Source organism: Odocoileus virginianus, chromosome 10, assembly GCF_023699985.2.
Source record: "Odocoileus virginianus isolate 20LAN1187 ecotype Illinois chromosome 10, Ovbor_1.2, whole genome shotgun sequence".
In the NCBI taxonomy this organism is placed as follows: domain Eukaryota; kingdom Metazoa; phylum Chordata; class Mammalia; order Artiodactyla; family Cervidae; genus Odocoileus; species Odocoileus virginianus.
The window spans coordinates 42,220,090-42,236,594 of NC_069683.1; the positions used below are offsets into that span (position 1 = coordinate 42,220,090).

The following is a 16,505-nucleotide window of genomic DNA, read 5'->3' on the forward strand; positions in this document are numbered from 1 at the left end:
GCCCGGCCTCAAATCTCCAAAACCTAGCAGCCTTTGAGTGTGGACCTGGAACCAGAACTTGCCAGCTTCCACTGGAGACCCTGGATCTCCTAAACAGCCACGATGCCATCAGAGCTCTGGGCCAGGTACAAGCTGAGGATGAGATCTTCGGAGCAAGTGACAAAGTACAGGAGCCTAGGGGAAGGGACCCAGGCAGAGGCTACGACCTCACCGACGTCCTCACTATATACCATCCAGGGCAGCTGGTTCAGTTGTAAGAAGTCGTGAAGGTGACATGGACAGGGACATCCGGGATGAACAACGGAAGTGATCTTCAAGTACGAAACAGAGGCAGAGGCCCCACTGAACAGGCAGAATAAACATTACCCTCAGCCAGAGCACAAGATTCAATTTCCCACACAAGAGATACAAGTCTATACTTTGCCCTCTACCCTTCTTAATGCTGTTTAATGAAAGAGGAACAGGTCACATTCAAACAGTGTGTACACCCTTCTCTGAGTGCATCTGCTCCACAACAAGCCTTGAGATCAGATGAAGGGCAAAGAGGGGCATTTGGGGGTAAGGACAGAAATGCAGCATTTTCAACTTGTTTCCAGTATCAGTTTCCTGGGCTCAAAGAGGTAGCCCAGCCGAGATACTTTCCTCCTGAAAAGCCCCCCAACTGAGGGCTCCTCATCCCTAAGGCAACCTTCTCTAGCTCCAATAGGTGATGTGCCCACGTGGGCACCGGCGGGGGAGACAGCTCAGCACCCTGTGCAAATCTCTTTGTCCTCACCAGAGGGGTGGGAGTTACATCTGCTGCTGTCATGAAAACATATCATTATTTTTTCACAAGTCTTAACCCCACCCCCACTCTGGATAAAGCTAGGGATTTTCAAAGTATAAGTGATCTGCACAATCCTCCCACCCTATTGATCTCCAATGCCGGGTGTGTGATGGAGTCACCTCTCCCCCCATTCTGAGATCCACTGGCATTTACAGCCCAGGAGCACGCTCTCAGCTGCTGGTTCCTACATGGCCTTGGAGCCTAGGGGCCGGGCTGAGGAACTTTGAGGGGAATGAAGTTTCTCCAGGCATGAAGTCAGCTGATGGGTGCCACAAGTTGTTTGGTCTCTAACAAATTCATTTCCATGGCCATGCCTTCTCATCCCTTCATCCACTTCTTAAGAGTAATTCCATTTCTTCTAGAATGGGACTCAGTGCATCCCCAGGTCCAAATCAGGAATTCCTCCAATTACTAGACCTTCCACTTCAGTGCTAGGAGGAAATTAGGAAAGGCAGAGCCTCTCTCTAGTCTTACTAGGTACCACTGGATAAACCTCATGATGTTCACTTTGCCTTTCTTCCAAATCTTGGACTTCCACCACACCAGGGGAACAGGCACAGACACGCGGGTGGCCAGGTGGGGTCAGGGAAGCACTGCTCAGAACAAAGAAAGCCAGTGCCCCCAGTTAAAACTTTGCCAGAAAGCTAGAGAGAAGCAGACACAACCCCCATGCCCACAGCCCTGCGCTCACCACTCGCCTAAGCACATCTCCAGAACTGAATGGAGAATGAAGCCAGCTTAGCCATCTCTGCAAATTCATGAACAAGTGCAGTTGTTCTCAGTGCTTTCCTAGGGACGCCGAATCTCAAGGGTGGACCCCACAGCCGGGCCACCATCCATGTTAATAGCTTTACTGTGCCCTCCGGTAACTTTGAGGTCGCTCTAAGAAAATTCAGATGAGCAAGGCACCCCGCTCCCACCGCCTGTTCCCACAGCCTCCAGGTTCCCGGGATCCCTGCGCATCATCCCTCCTCTCCTCTCCTCTCCCACGACCCCAGGCATCCAGGTGCGCTCCTCCCACGGGGCTCAGGAAGATTAGGAAGTTCTTACCTGGCTCGGCTGAGAGATGCACTCATGTGGCCGGGGGCGCGGGTCAGCGGCGTCCAGGGCAGGCACTCGGGCTGCCGGCCACCGCTCAGCACATCTCCCGGGGAGTCCTGCTCGGTGAACCGCAGAGCCAGTTCCACCTGGGGGTGGAGGAGCGAGGAGCCCGAGGACGCGGAGCCCGGCTGGGCCGAGGGGCGCGGGGGACCCGGGCGGGCGGCCGTCTGCGCGGGGGTGGGGGTGCAGGGGCGTCCGGGGAGGAAGCGGAACCCCCTCCTCCTCGGCGCGCCGCGAGGCTCCCGCTGGCTCGGCGTCTAGTTGTTACCGCACCGCCTTCCCGCTTTCTATAAATATAGACTTGCCCCCTCGCGGCGCTGGTGCGGCTCTCCGAGCCGTCCCCGACTCTACCTCCGCGGTTTCCGCTCCTCTCTCCCTCCGCCCCTCCCCCGCCCTCCCCGGGCAAAGCCTGCCGCCTGCCTGGATTCTCCCGCTGTTGCCTCTCTCCAGCATTTAGCACTGCAGTGTAACTCGGGGACACGCGACCAGACAGTTCCTTTAAAACCAGACCATCAAGTTTAGTGCGGAAACCGACCCCAGAAGCGCAGCTCCCGGTGGCTGGGAGGAGATGTTTAGCCCATCTGGAAGCCAGATCTCCGCGTTTCAGGCAAAATTGCGACCAGGCAAGAGAGGAAGGCGAATGGCAGAGAGACGCACGAGTCCACAGGTGACCTCTCTAGGATGGGGCGGAATCCGGATGGGTGGTGTGGAAGTCTGGGGACTGCAAAGCAGGACAGGACCTGAGGTGTCGTCGGGTTCAAAGCGCTAGTTTTGCAGGTGAGAAAATTGAAGCTCAGAGAGGTGCGTGAACTGGCTCAGGATCACACAACTGGCTAGGGAAGTGGGGACTTAGTTAATGCGCTTGTCAGGGCATCCAGGTTTCTACACCTACTAAGAACAGTCTGGGTGTGGAATGAACCCGGAGGAACAGTGCCTTTCTATTTCACTAACTCTTGCCCAGGGCACTTGAGCTCAGGGGGGAAAAAATAGCCAGTTTACAGGTTAACCCTTCATTTTACCAGGACAACTTCTAAAACCATCCCTTCTTCCCGGAAAGCTGTGAAGAAGAAAAGCACCAAAGGAGCAGCAATGCTTAACCCACACAGAAAAGTGAAATGACAAATCTTTCTTCACTGCTGTCTTCCGGAGACCCCCGATAACAACACTGCTTTTAAACCCCATTTTCCACTTATTATTTTCCCCTTTCCTCTCCCTCCTGCACATCACTCTGATTGCTATCTGACACAGATATTTTCATATTACCCACAAAAGAGAACACATTTTTTTCCATCTACTGCTTACATCTACACTCATCCTACCTGGCAGTTATCAGACTATAAATCAAGGGGCTTTCTCAGTGGAAGATGGTGAGGGGCATCACAGCATTAATTCCCTTCCCAGAAGATGTTATTATCCCTGGCAGAGTCTTCTCACAAATGAGAAGGAGGCATTTCATGACCTGGATGACAGGGCAACTCTGGAATTGCTTCTCAGGGCATTGGTATGTGGTCCATCCACATCTCCTTCAAGTGGGGTCCAACATGTTTATGCACTCACATACTCTCTTTGGAGAAGTTCTGATACCTATTTCACAAGTACGTGTACCAAGGTAACTCAGAGAAAAATGAAACCTCCCCAGGAGTTATACTGTCAATCAAGAAGGGGTCTTTTGGCAAATGCCATTGAGAAGCAGGTAGCAAAATGAGGAAGAGATAACTTGACATCTCCGCCCTTGACCGTATTTGTCAGCTTGGACAGTTTCCTTAGCCCCTCTAAGCCTTAGTTTCCCTAAATGAAAAATGGAGAAAGTAACCAACCCTGCTGGGTTTCCCAGGTGTTGCTGGTGGTTAAGAACCTGCCTGCCAATGCAGGAGACATAAGAGTCGTGGGTTCGATCTCTGGGTTGGAAAGATCCCCTGGAGGAGGGCATGGCAACCCACTCCAGTATTTTTGCCTGGAGAATCCCCCAGACAGAGGAACCTGGTGGGCTATGATCCATAGGGTTTCGCAGTGTTGGGCACAACTGAAACAACTTAGCCTGCAAGCAATGGATCCAGCCTTAGAAGTAAATGAGATTCTGAATGTAGGCTGCTTGGAATGCGATAGGTTTTACCTGTTATTTGTATTGCTCATATTGTTATTCAGGGTCAGACCTTTTAGGGACCTCATACCTACACTACTAGCTAGATAACTCTGACCAAGTGGCTTAATCCCCACCCCCACCCCCACCCCCCACCTGTGCTGCTTCTCTCTTAATCCAAGCTATCTTAATCACCAAAATAGGGATAATAATATGTCCTTTGTAGGACTGCTAGAAGATTAAATTAAATAAATAATGCATGTCAAACACCTAGCATGCTGCCTGATGCATAATGAATATCCAAGTATAGTAGTTCCAAACTTTTCATCTCCAGTTACCAAATATGTAATCTTGGACAAGTTAACTTTTCTCTTTTTAAAAAATTTATTGTTTATTTTGGCTGCTCAGACTCTACATTGTGGCACTTGGGCTTCTCTAGTTGCAGCACACTGGCTTCGTTGCAGTACATGGGATCTTAATTCTCTGACCAGGGATCAAACCTGGGCCCACTGCATTGGAAGTGTTGTGTCTTATCCATTGGGCTGACAGTGAAGTCCAAGTTAACTTTTCTAAGCTCACAGGGTTGCAAAGACTAACATAACATCTGTAAATTATCTGCTACATGCACGCATGCTCAGTTGCTAAGTCAAGTCTGACTGTGACCCCACTGACTCTAGCCCACCAGGCTCCTCTGTCCATGGGATTTCCCAGGCAAGAATACTGGAGCAGGTTGCCATTTTCTTCTTTAAGGGATCTTCCCAACCCAGGGATTGAACCCTGCATCTCCTGCATCTCCTGCATTGCAGGCAGAATTTTGTTTGTTTGTTTGTTTAGGTCCCCTTTCATTTCTTACAGCAATGCATTATAGTCTTAAGTGTAGAAGTCTTCTACCCACTTGCTTGGTTAAATTTTGCCTAAGTATTTTATTCTTTATAATGGTCTTGTAAATGGAATTTTTATTTTTTATGAGGTTTATTTATTTAAGTTTTTGCTGCTCTGAGTCTTCATTGCTGCCCTTGAAGGGCTTTCTCTCGTTGTGGCATGCGGGGGGCTACGCTCTAGTCACAGGGTGTGGCTTCTCATTGCAGTGGCTTCTCTGCAGAGCATGGGTTCTAGGTGCCTGGGCTTCAGCAGTTGTGGCACACAGGCTTAGTTTCACCACAGCATGTGGGATCTTCCTGGAACAGGAATCAAACCCATGTCTGCTGGACCACCAGTGTGTGCATACAGGCGTGCGAGTTAAGTCGATTCAGTCTTGTCCGATTCTTTTCAACCCCACGGACAGTAGCCTGTCAGGCTTCTCCATCCATGGGATTCTCCGGGCAAGAATACTGGAGTGGGTTGCCATGCCCTCCTCCAGGGGCTCTTCCTGACTCAGGGGCTGAACCCACGTTTCCTGTGGCTCCTGCGTTGCAGGCGGATGCAGGCAGATTCTTTACCACTGAGCCACCTGGGAAGCTGTCTGGTACATAGTAAGTGCTAAATATATGTTAATTACCTCCCTTCCCTTTTGAAACTGCTCACAATTTGTTTTTACCTGGAAGCATTCCCACCACATCTCAGTCGCTCATGATCTCACTCATTCTTTAGTTATACCAATTTTGTTTCATTTAAATACATTTACATTTTTCTCACATTCCCTCATTTATTTAGCAAAAATTTCTTGAGCCCTTATGTGCTGCCAGGCACTGTGCTCTGCTCTGACATGCATGTATTTCTTTTGAATGATTTTAAATTCTCAGGATCTGGGAATGTGTTTTAATCTTTCCCCACCTTCTATAGATGTAGTCAGAGTCAGGGAGTCTTTGAGCTAGAAGGAGGCCTAAAGATTTTATTGGTCACTGTTCTAATTTTACAGCCCAGAGCAGATAATTGAATTATACACAATTTTTTTGGAGTTTGTATAAAAATCTCTTTGACCAAAATGTTTTTGTTTTGGGGTATCTTGCCTGGAAAATCCCATGGACGGAGGAGTCTGGTAGGCTGCAATCCATGGAGTTGCAAAGAGTTGGACACGGCTGAGCGACTTCACTTTCACTTCACTCTACACATTTTGGGGCTTCCCTGGTGGTTCAGTGGTAAAGAATCTGCCTGCAGTGCAGGAGATGCAGGTTCGATCCCTGGGTCAGGATGATCCCCTGGAGGAGGAAATGGCAACCCGCTCCAACATTCTTGCAGTGAAAATCCCATGGACAAAGGAGCCTAGCGGGGCTGCAGTCCACGGGGTCACAAAGAATCGGACTCAACTGATGCTACTGAGCAGCATACACATTTTAAAGCTAATGATGGTGGTGTCTGGCCTCCTTATCAAGTGCTCTTTGAACTATGCAAACTGTTCCAGAAACCCACCAGTTCTTGCCAGTTGTTCCATGAACACTAATTCCTTAGACTGTTAATAGGTGACACTCCACCAAAGGGTTCTGTGACCAAAGTGTTTGAAAAATAATGGGTTAAAGAAAGTAAACCATGTTTTCTTTTATTTTTTTCCTGCAAGACTTTTCAGAACCTTTATTATGTTTATGGGCTTCCCAGGTGGCGCTAGTGGTAAAGAACCGGCCTGCCAGTGCAGGAGTGGTAAGAGAGGCAGGCTTGATCCCTGGGTCGGGAAGATCCCCTGGAGGAGGGCATGGCAACCTACTCCAGTATTCTTGCCTGGAGAATCCCATGGTCAGAGGAGCCTGGTGGGCTACCGTCTACAGGGTTGTGAAGAGTCAGACACAACTGAAGCGACTTAGTACATTATGTTTATGAGCATATGAATTTCCGAGGGATATAGTGCAACTCACTTGTTCAATGCATCCAATCAGGAAACCCTTTCTCGTAAAGCTTTTGGAGAACCAGGGACCAAAGACACAGATTTAGGGAAGATGCTGAACCCTGGAAATGCAGCCAACCAATGTGATGGCTACGTTTGTGTAACCTCCAGGGAGGAGTCTAGTGTTAATGCATGCTGAGTATTCATTCAGTCAGTCCACTTTCAAGGTCTAGAACTTGTCTCATAGATGTAATTCTCAGATGAAGGGGGCACATGTCGCCATGGGTCCCCTCCTCTCTGAGCAACTTGCTTGGCATGGGGAACAGGACAGACTCATCACAGCTATCAAGACCCAGTTCTTCCTTCCCCGCCGATTGAAGCGAGTTTCCAAGGTACTTGGGCTGTAGAGCAGAGGTCCCCTACCTCCAAGATCTAATGCCCAGTCATCGAAGGTGAAGCTGATGTAAGGATAATAGAAATAAAGTGCACAATAAATGTGATGAGCTTGAATCATTCTGAAACCATCCTCCACCCCCACCCATGGAAAAATTGTCTTCCACAAAACAGTCCGTAGTGCTAAAGGTTGGGGACCGCTGCTGTAGAACACAGTGGTTATGAATGTGGGCTTTTGAGCTAGACAGTCCTCGGTATCAGGTCCATCTCTGTTTCTCACTAGCTGTGCGATATTTATTAGGCAAGCTGCTGAACCTCTTAAGCCTCAGCTCTTTCATTTATGAAATTAGCATAATAATCTGCATGGAAATATGGCACTCAAACCCCTGGCACAGTGCCTGACACAGAAAAAGCACCTCAAAACTCTGGCGCTGTTACTAACAGTGACATGGTGGATAGCATAGTCGTGGCACTTAGTTGTCTACAGACAGCACGGTGATACATCTGAGTTGCTGAACTGCAAACTCAGTCCATCTCCTTCCCCTTCTCTGCCCACAGGGTTATGTCCCCATCAAAAGTCACCCCATCAACTGCCCTGCTCCTTCAAAGCTGGGAGGAGTCTAGTGGTAGATGCTCTTTGAGCAAACTTAGAAGCAAGCTAAAAAAAAAATAGGGTTATTAATCACTAGTATAATAAAAGTGAGTGCTAGTTGCTCAGTTGTGTCCAACTCTTTGTGACCCCATGGACTGTAGCCCACCAGGCTCCTCTGTCCTTGGAATTTTCCAGGCAAGAATACTAGAGTGGGTTGCCATTTTCTCCTCCAAGGGATTTTCCCAACCCAGGGATCGAACTCCAGGTCTCCCATATCACGGGCAGATTCTTTACTGTCTGTCACCAGGGAAGCACAATATAATAAAAGGCTTTCTTTAATTGAGCAGCTGCTAGACTAGGTGATTTCTATTTCTATTCATCATTTGTTAATATTTATGTGTCTGTGCTCCTTACAACTTGAAGAGGAAGGTGTCCACCTCCCCACTGTAAAAATAAAAAACTAAGGTTCAGAAAGTTTATGGGGCAAGAGGCCAAATTCATCCAATGGCAAAATGAACAACTACCAGCTCAGGGAGTGTAGGCACATTGTGTATATTGGTTACTAGAGCACATGGTATGGGATGTGAGTGCGCTGGCACTGTTTCTCTCTTTTATGGAAGGGGCAGTTGTGGAACAGATGTTAATTAATGCCCAATTAAGCAAGAAATGGAGCCAAGAAAATTCATTTCTCAATTGTTTTCCCCTAAGGGCTCACTCGCTGGACTCCGCCTGTCAGCCCATTATATCTGAAGGATACAGGACTCCCGTTAGACCACGGGAAGAAACTGTTTATCGTGGTAATCATCTCACAATAAATGTAAGGTGAGTCATTATGCTGTACACGTTAAGCTTATACAGCGCTGGGTGTCAATCATAGCTCAGTAAAACTAGAAAAATGAATAAAAGAGCTATGGTGTCAGCAGATCAGAGAGGACTCTTTACATAAACAGAGAAATGAAGATATAATTTCTTCCCTCTAGTAGCGGGAACCCAGGCATGTGGAACCAGGTACTGAATTAATGCTTCCTCTTTCCCTTTCACTCTCACTCAAAAAATCCTTTCAGACTCCTCCGCCCCCACCTTATCCTTCATCCCTAGCAAGAGTCCCATGCCCTGGGTGAACGTGTGACTTCTTCCATACTGAATCTTCATAATATCCTGTAATTCACTCTCTGGCTCTGCTCCTGATGGGGTCAAGTCAAAGCACCAGACACTGTTTGGCTGCAGCCTTAGCTAAGAGTAACGGGCTGATTCCGATTCCTCCAGGAGGTCAGAGCCTTCTAGGCAGCCATGGCCAGCACCAACTCCTGGCAGAAAACATAACCAGGCAATTTTTTTCAAGGGGATTTTGACAGAAACAAAGCTGATAAGAGAGAAAAGGAAGAGGGAAGATGAGAGAAAAGCTTTGCTATTTCCTCAGGCAAACTATAACAAGAAGCTTCTACAATAAAAATTGCACCTACATGGCTAAGATTGGAGGGGATGAATATACCCAAAGTCCATGTTCTCTCATCAGAGGAGGCTACTGTGTCTGTGGTTTTCAGAAATATCTGCTGTGTGGTGGTGTGGGTTGTATGTATTAAGGCCTGGGGTGCGGGGTGGGTATAACACCAGCATTTTATAACTGCTGCAATGCATCAGATTTTGTACTGAATGCTCTCGATATAGGGACTTTCCAGGTGGCACAGTTGGTAAAGAATCCAACTGCCAGTGCAGGAGGTGCAGAAGACCAAGGTTCGATCCCTGGGTTGGGAAGGTCCCCTGGAGAAGGGCATGGCAACTCACTCCAGTATTCTTGCCTGGAGAATCCCATGGACAGAGAGGGACCTGGTGGGCTACAGTCCATGCACTCGCAAAGAGTTGGACATGACTGAGTGACTGAGTATGCATGCAGGCTCTCAATATAAGATTTCCTGCCGCCTGGGACTTGCCTGGCGGTCCGGTGGTTGGGACTTCGCTTTCTAATGCAGGAGGTAGGATTCAATCCCTGGTTGGATCAAAAACAACAACAACAACAACATAAAGCAGAAGCAATATTATAACAAATTCAATAAAGACTTTAAAAAAAAGATTTGCTTTCAACCTCACAGTAACCTTGTGAAGTTAGTTTCATTATCCCTACTTCATACAAGCAAACACTGAGTTTTATGAAGGTTAAGCACCTTGACCAAAGCCACAGCATTATTTGATGTGGGAATATAGACCTTTATGTAATCCTGTGACAAATTATCTGTGACAAATAATCACCTCAGCTATCTCATGTTTAAAACATATTCTTTCTGGATAGCAAACAATCTTGTGAAGTCTGTCAAACATTTCTCCCAATGAAGAAACTGAGGCTCAAAGAGGGGAAGGAAGTCTATTAAAATCAAGTAAGCAGACATACAACCCAGCAATCCCACTCCCGGGCACATACCTGGAGAAAACCATAATTACAAAAGATAACATGCACCCCAGTGTTCATTGTAGCATGAATTACAGTAGCCAGCACATGGAAGCAACCTAAACATCCACCAGCAGAGGAATATGTGGCACATATACAATGGAATATTACCCAACTATAAAAAGGAATGAAATTGTGCCACTTGGGAGACATGGATGGACCCAGAGACTGTCATAGAGAGTGAAGTAAGTCAGAAAGAGAAAAACAAATATCATATATTAACACATATATGTGGAATCTAGAAAAATGGTGCAGATGAACCTATTTGCAAAGCAGAAATAGAGACACAGATGTAGAGAACAAATGCATGAACACCAAGGGGAGAGAAGCGGGGTGAGATGAATTGGGAGATTGGGATTGCCATATATACTATGTATAAAACAGATAACTAATGAGAACCTACTGTATAGTGCAGGGAACTCTACTCAATGCTCTGTGGTGACAAAGAGGGGATATATGTGTACCTGTGGCTGACTCATTTTGGTATACTGCAGAAACTAACACAAGATTGTAAAGCAACTAAACTCCCATAAAAAAAACTCGAACAGGTAGAAAATGACATAGTTGGGTCTTGAATTTTAGGCTTATTCTACCACCAAATCACCCAAACAGAGACTTTCCAGATTTGGGGATCCTGATACCCCAAGAATCAGAAAACACGTCACCCCTCACACAGTGCCCCTGCAAGGATTCCCATGGCCAAGCCAGTCACCAAGAACAGCAAATGCTAGAGGGGAAAATAAAGCCACAGAAGAATCCCTGGGATTTCCAGTCACTAGGCAGGGCTTCTAGGAGCTGGAGCCTCTCTATTTCTGTCTCTCACAGACCTTCAGTCCAAATGTTCAGTTTTTCCTGGGTAGAAAAAAAATATGCGAGATTAAGGATCATAACAATAAAAGCATACTCTTACATAGCACTTACAAATCTCAGCCACTGTTAAAATTGATTTACGTTTTAATTTACTCGTTGAATGAGGAATCATGCTATAAGGTTAGGGATATTATTATCTCCATCTTGTAAGTGAGGAAAATAAGGCCCAGAGAGGTGAGGGAATTTGTGCAAGATGACATTGCTAAGAAGGGCAGAGATAGGATTTAAACCCCCCAGGAGGTCTGGTGCCAGAGTCCAAGTGCAAAAGAGCTGGTGGCTATCCGGGACATCACTAGCTGCTCCAATGAGGTCCTCTGGGCACCAGCTCACCAGAATAGATAAGGGAGAGCCCGGGGGTAAGCGCCTGCATCTGAGGGAGAGATGCTTTGGAACCATCTTCCCCCTCCTGTAAGCTGGTCTTCACCCACAGGCAGTTGGCTGATTCCTCTGCCCATCTCCCTGCCAGAGTCACCAGCTGCCCCTTGTCAGCCCAGCACAAGGGAAGCCAGATTGGTTGGGGGGTGGGGTAACCGAGCCTCTCCCTCCGCTTGCCAAGCAGGGGACTTTTCTCCTCCTCCCCCTTCTCCTGGAAGCACCCATCTGGCTTCTGTCACCAGTCCATGTATGCTTTGAAAAACCTGCTTTCAAGGGAGGGCAGTGGGAACCATGCCTGCTAATCCAGTCAGGCACATTTCCCCTGATTGTGAATATCGCCCAACCCCGCAGGATCTGCTGTAATCTGCAGCTCCACCAAGAATCCAGAGAGAGATGGACATCTCGGTCTCTCCTTGGGGCGCTTTTGACCTCAGGGGTTTTAGGATGACTTCCTCCATCCTCTCTTCTCTCTCTGGGCATTGTGACACATTGTTGAAAAATAGAGGCAAGAGGATATGGATGGGGTATGAAGAGTGGCATAATGTGAAGTGGTGGGTAAATATACGCCTAGAGCCCAGGAAACCGAAGGTCGCTGGAAATATAAGCTGTTTGAACTTGGGAAAGTAAGTTCCCTTCTTTAGGCCTCACTTTTCTCATCTATAAAATGGGAAACGTTGAATTAGACAGATCCCTTGAGATTCCTCCCAGTTGTGTGAAATGGGAAGACGCCTCTAAGGGACACTTTTTATTTATATTTATTTTTAATCTTTTTTGTTATTTATTTGGCTGTGCCAGGTTTTAGTTTCAGCATGCAGGATCTAGTTCCCTGGCCAGGGATCGCACCGGGACTCCTGCATTGTGAGTGCACTGGGAGTGTGGCGTCTTAGCCGTTGGACCATCAGGGATGTCCCTAAGTCGCACTTTTTATTTATTCACATTTTTGAACTTTTTGTTTTTATTGGGGTAGAGCTGATTAACAATGTTGTGATAGTTTCAGGTGAGCAGGGAAGGGACTCAGTTGTACTTATACATGTATCCATTCTCCCCCAAACCCCTCTCCCATCTAGGCTACCACATAACACTGAGCAGAGTTCCCTGTGCTATACAATAAGTCCTTGTTGTTATATCCATTTAAAAAATTGCAGTGTGTACATGACCGTCCCAGACGCTCTAACTATCCCTTCCTGAAGTGTTAATCGCTCAGTCGTGTCCGACTCTTCTGCGACCCTCTGGACTGTAGCCCGCCAGGCTCCTCTGTCCATGGAATTCTCCAGTCAAGGATACTGGAGTGGGTTGCTATTCCCTCCTCCAGGGGATCTTTCTAATCCAGGGATGGAACCTGGGCCTCTTGCACGGCAGACGGATTCTTGACCATCTGAGCCACCAGGAAAGCCCCATCCCTCCCTAGGGGGCACTTTTTAAAGGAGAGAATGGGAAGGGCTGCCCCACTCCTGCCCTAGGGGCATGTCCGGAAACTCTGAGCTCTTGTCCTCTAAAACTCCACCCATGACGGCCGCAGCAGGGGCTGGACAGACTGCTTGGCCAAAGTTCTTGATCCCGAAGCAGTGGCTGCAGGGCTCCCCAGGGACTTCAAGCAGCAAGAGCTAGGAGTCTGGGTTCTGAGAAATATCCTATCCCAGGCTCACTGATTCTCCCAGCTGAGCCTCCGTGGCTGCCAGTCTTCTAAGATCTTTAGATCTTTATTTGCCTCCTAACTTCGCTCTCCTCTTCTGATCAATACAGAGAAAAAATCTGATGGGCCCTTCCTGGGTACGGGCAATTAGCTAATCAGAAATCTGGTTAATAAGCTTTGCAACGTGAAGTGTCTCACAGAGAAAATCTTACTGGGCTCCTCAGCCACGTCAGGCTTTGTCCCTGAAAGGCAGTGGCTACCGAGTACCGCAGCGGGTCAGTTCTTTTATCTTTAAAAGGCTTTTTCTGGCTCTAATTTCTTCTAGTCTGAAAGAAATGAGACCGGGCTGAAAAGAAAACCACATTAGCGCATGTGAAGAAAAAAAGCAGAATGAGGAAGTCAACGGTGGAAGCTGAGTCTTGACTGGGTAGCTTCCAACAGCACTAGGTATAGCAGCGACACCTATGAGCAATCAGCGGAGGTTTTCAGCAGTGAGGGCTGGGGACGACAGGCCCTGTCCTTTGTCAAAGTCCCATTACTCATTCTGTGCCACCAGGTGCTTGGCCTAAGGACGCGGGCCACCAGAATCGGAGTCTGGCTGCAGGACATTGCAAACAAGGAGGCTGGAGACCTGTGCTTGGGGATCAGCACGGCAGCAGCTAAAGAGAAAGTTCATCCAGGCAGATGGCATGTGACATCTGGAGGGGGTGGTGACGGGCACCATGCAGGGCTCCAAGCAGGGAGGTCCCCAAACAAGCGACACTAAAAAAGAGGAGAACAAGAACAGCAACAGGGAGGTCTGTGGATCCCTGTGGAGCTCCTGGATCCCACTCCAGAAAGGGCTCGGTTTAGTTCAGTCGCTCAGTCGTGTCCGACTCTCTGCGACCCCATGGGCTGCAGCATGCCAGGCTTCGCTGTCCCTCACCAACTCATGCTTAGCTTGCTCAAACTCACGTCCATTGAGTCGGATCCCTGTCATCCAACCATGTCATCCTCTGTTGTCTCCGTCCCCTCCCGCCCTCAATCTTTCGCAGCATTAGGGTATTTTCCAGTGAGTCAGTTCTTTGCATCATGTGGCAAAAGTATTGGAGTTTCAGCTTCAGCATCCATCCTTCCAATGAATATTTGGGACTGATTTCCTTTAGGATTGACTGGTTGGATCTCCTTGCAGAACACGAGTTCAGAAAGGGCTGCTGCTGCTGCTGCTGCTAAGTCTCTTCAGTCGTGTCCGACTCTAAGCGACCCCATAGACGGCAGCCCACCAGGCTCCGCCGTCCCTGGGATTCTCCAGGCAAGAACACTGGAGTGGGTTGCCATTTCCTTCTCCAGTGCGTGAAAGTGAACAGTGAAAGTGAAGTCGCTCAGTCGTGTCCGACTCTTCACGACCCCATGGACTGCAGCCCACCAGGTTCCTCTGTCCATGGGATTTTCCAGGCAAGAGTACTGGAGTGGGATGCCATTGCCTTCTCCATCAGAAAGGGCTAGGGAGAAGAAAAAAGATCCTAGCTCAGAAGAGCTGAGTCCTGGGAAAGTCACGAAGTCAGGACTGTTTACAGATGAGTAAACCAAAGACCAAGGGGCTTCTCCGGTGGCTCAGTGGTAAAGAATCCGCCTGCAATGCAGGAGATGTGGGTTCAATCCCTGGGTCAGGAAGATTCCCTGGGGATGGAAATGGCAACCCACTCCAGTAATCTTGGCTGGGAAATGCTGTGGACAGAGGACCTGGCAGGCTACAGTCCGTGTGTTCGCAAAATGAGTCAGACTTGACTTAGCGACTAAACAATAACAAAAGTTTACATCACCAGCACGTGGCAGAGCCGGATGCAAACTCAGGCAGCCAGGATCCAGATCCTGGATACATTGCCTTTCCACTGCTGCCTCCCAAGAACAAGGCTGGAGCTGCGTGTGTGGGCAGTTTAAGGGCCTGACGGGAACATGGGAGGTCATTACAGAGTCAGTGCTGGCAAATGTTTACCAAATGACTATACACCCTTACGTGAAGAGCCTCTCCTGTAGGTCCTATGGGAGGCTACAGACTCGGAGGCACACAGTAAGAACAGGGACGTGAAACCCCAGTTCAGTGAAGAGACACCCAGGAGACTCTCTAGTCACTCTAATTCAAGAGCCCGGGCTCAGACAGTGTCATCCCAGAGTGCCGAAACAATGTACCAAGTGCAACCTCAGACCCAGAGTCAGTAATCGTGAGAAATTATGGGAAAGTGAAGCCCTGAGCTCAACTGTAGTTTCCAGAATAGCAGGAAAGAGAAATGGCAACCCACTCCAGTATTCTTGCCTGAAGAATCCCATGGACAGAGAAGCCTACTGGCCTATAGTTCATGGAGTTGCGAAGAGTCGGACATGACTGAGCAACTAGCACACACACTTGGATAGACTTACTATGGACATTACTATGGATGTCAAAATATGCTTATTAAATCCTTGTGTATATCTTTCATTCATTCAACAAACATTAACTGAGAATCTGCCATGTGGGATAACATTAATTAGCAAGACAACTAAACATTTTTTGTGCACCCCTATATTCATTGCAGCCTTGTTTATAATAGCCAAGATATGAAAACAACCTAAGTGTCCAGTGATTGATGAATGGATAAAGGAGATGTACTGTATATACATGCAATAGACCAATACTCATCCATAAAAAAGATGAAACATTGCCATTTGGGACAACATGGATGGACGTGGAGGGTATTATGCCAAGTGAAATAAGTCAGATGGGAAAAAATAAATACTGTTTCACTTATATGTGGAATCTAAAAAAACAAAACAAATGAACAAACAGAACACAACAAGACTCACAGATACAGAGAACAGACTGTGGTTACTAGAGGGAGGGGGATTGGGGAGTGGGCAAAATTGGTGAAGGGGATTAAGAGGTATAAACTTCCAGTTAGAAAATAAATAAGTTGTTGGGGTGTAATGCTCAGCATGGGGGTATAGTCAATAACACTGTATTAACTTTGGTGATAAATAACTAGACTTACTGTGGTGCATTTATATACTTGCAAGGTATGTAAATGTTGAGTTACTATGTTATACCTCTGAAACTAACATAATATTGTTTGTTAGTTATACTTCAATTAAAAATAATCTTTTCTCTCACTGGAAAGAGTCAGAAAACAAACAAGTAAACAAAGAAAATTTCAGATAAGGGTAAGCACTAAGAAGGAAATTAAGCACAGTCATGACTCGAGAATGATTATGAGTGAATTGTTAGCAGGCTAATAATGATTAGCCAGAACGATGGGGAAGCTTCTCTATGGATATTTGAGCTGAGACTGAGGTGATGAAAAGGAGCCAGACATACGGACATCTGGGAGGAAGTTGTTTCAGGAAGAGACAACAGTGGGTGCAAAGTTCTAGATTCTTGAGTGAGGTTGACATGCTTCAGAAACCAAAAGAAGGCCACCGCGTCT

The 16,505-nt window shown here is 47.4% G+C and overlaps 1 long non-coding RNA gene across 1 annotated transcript; it reads left to right on the plus strand.

The window, feature by feature from the left end:
• The first annotated feature begins 2,139 nt into the window (after positions 1-2,139).
• Positions 2,140-15,958, plus strand: LOC139037147 (uncharacterized). Its single transcript, XR_011489970.1, has 3 exons — positions 2,140-2,594; positions 8,456-8,569; positions 13,625-15,958. It is a non-coding gene; the product is annotated as an uncharacterized lncRNA (long non-coding RNA).
• The last annotated feature ends 547 nt before the right edge of the window (positions 15,959-16,505 follow it).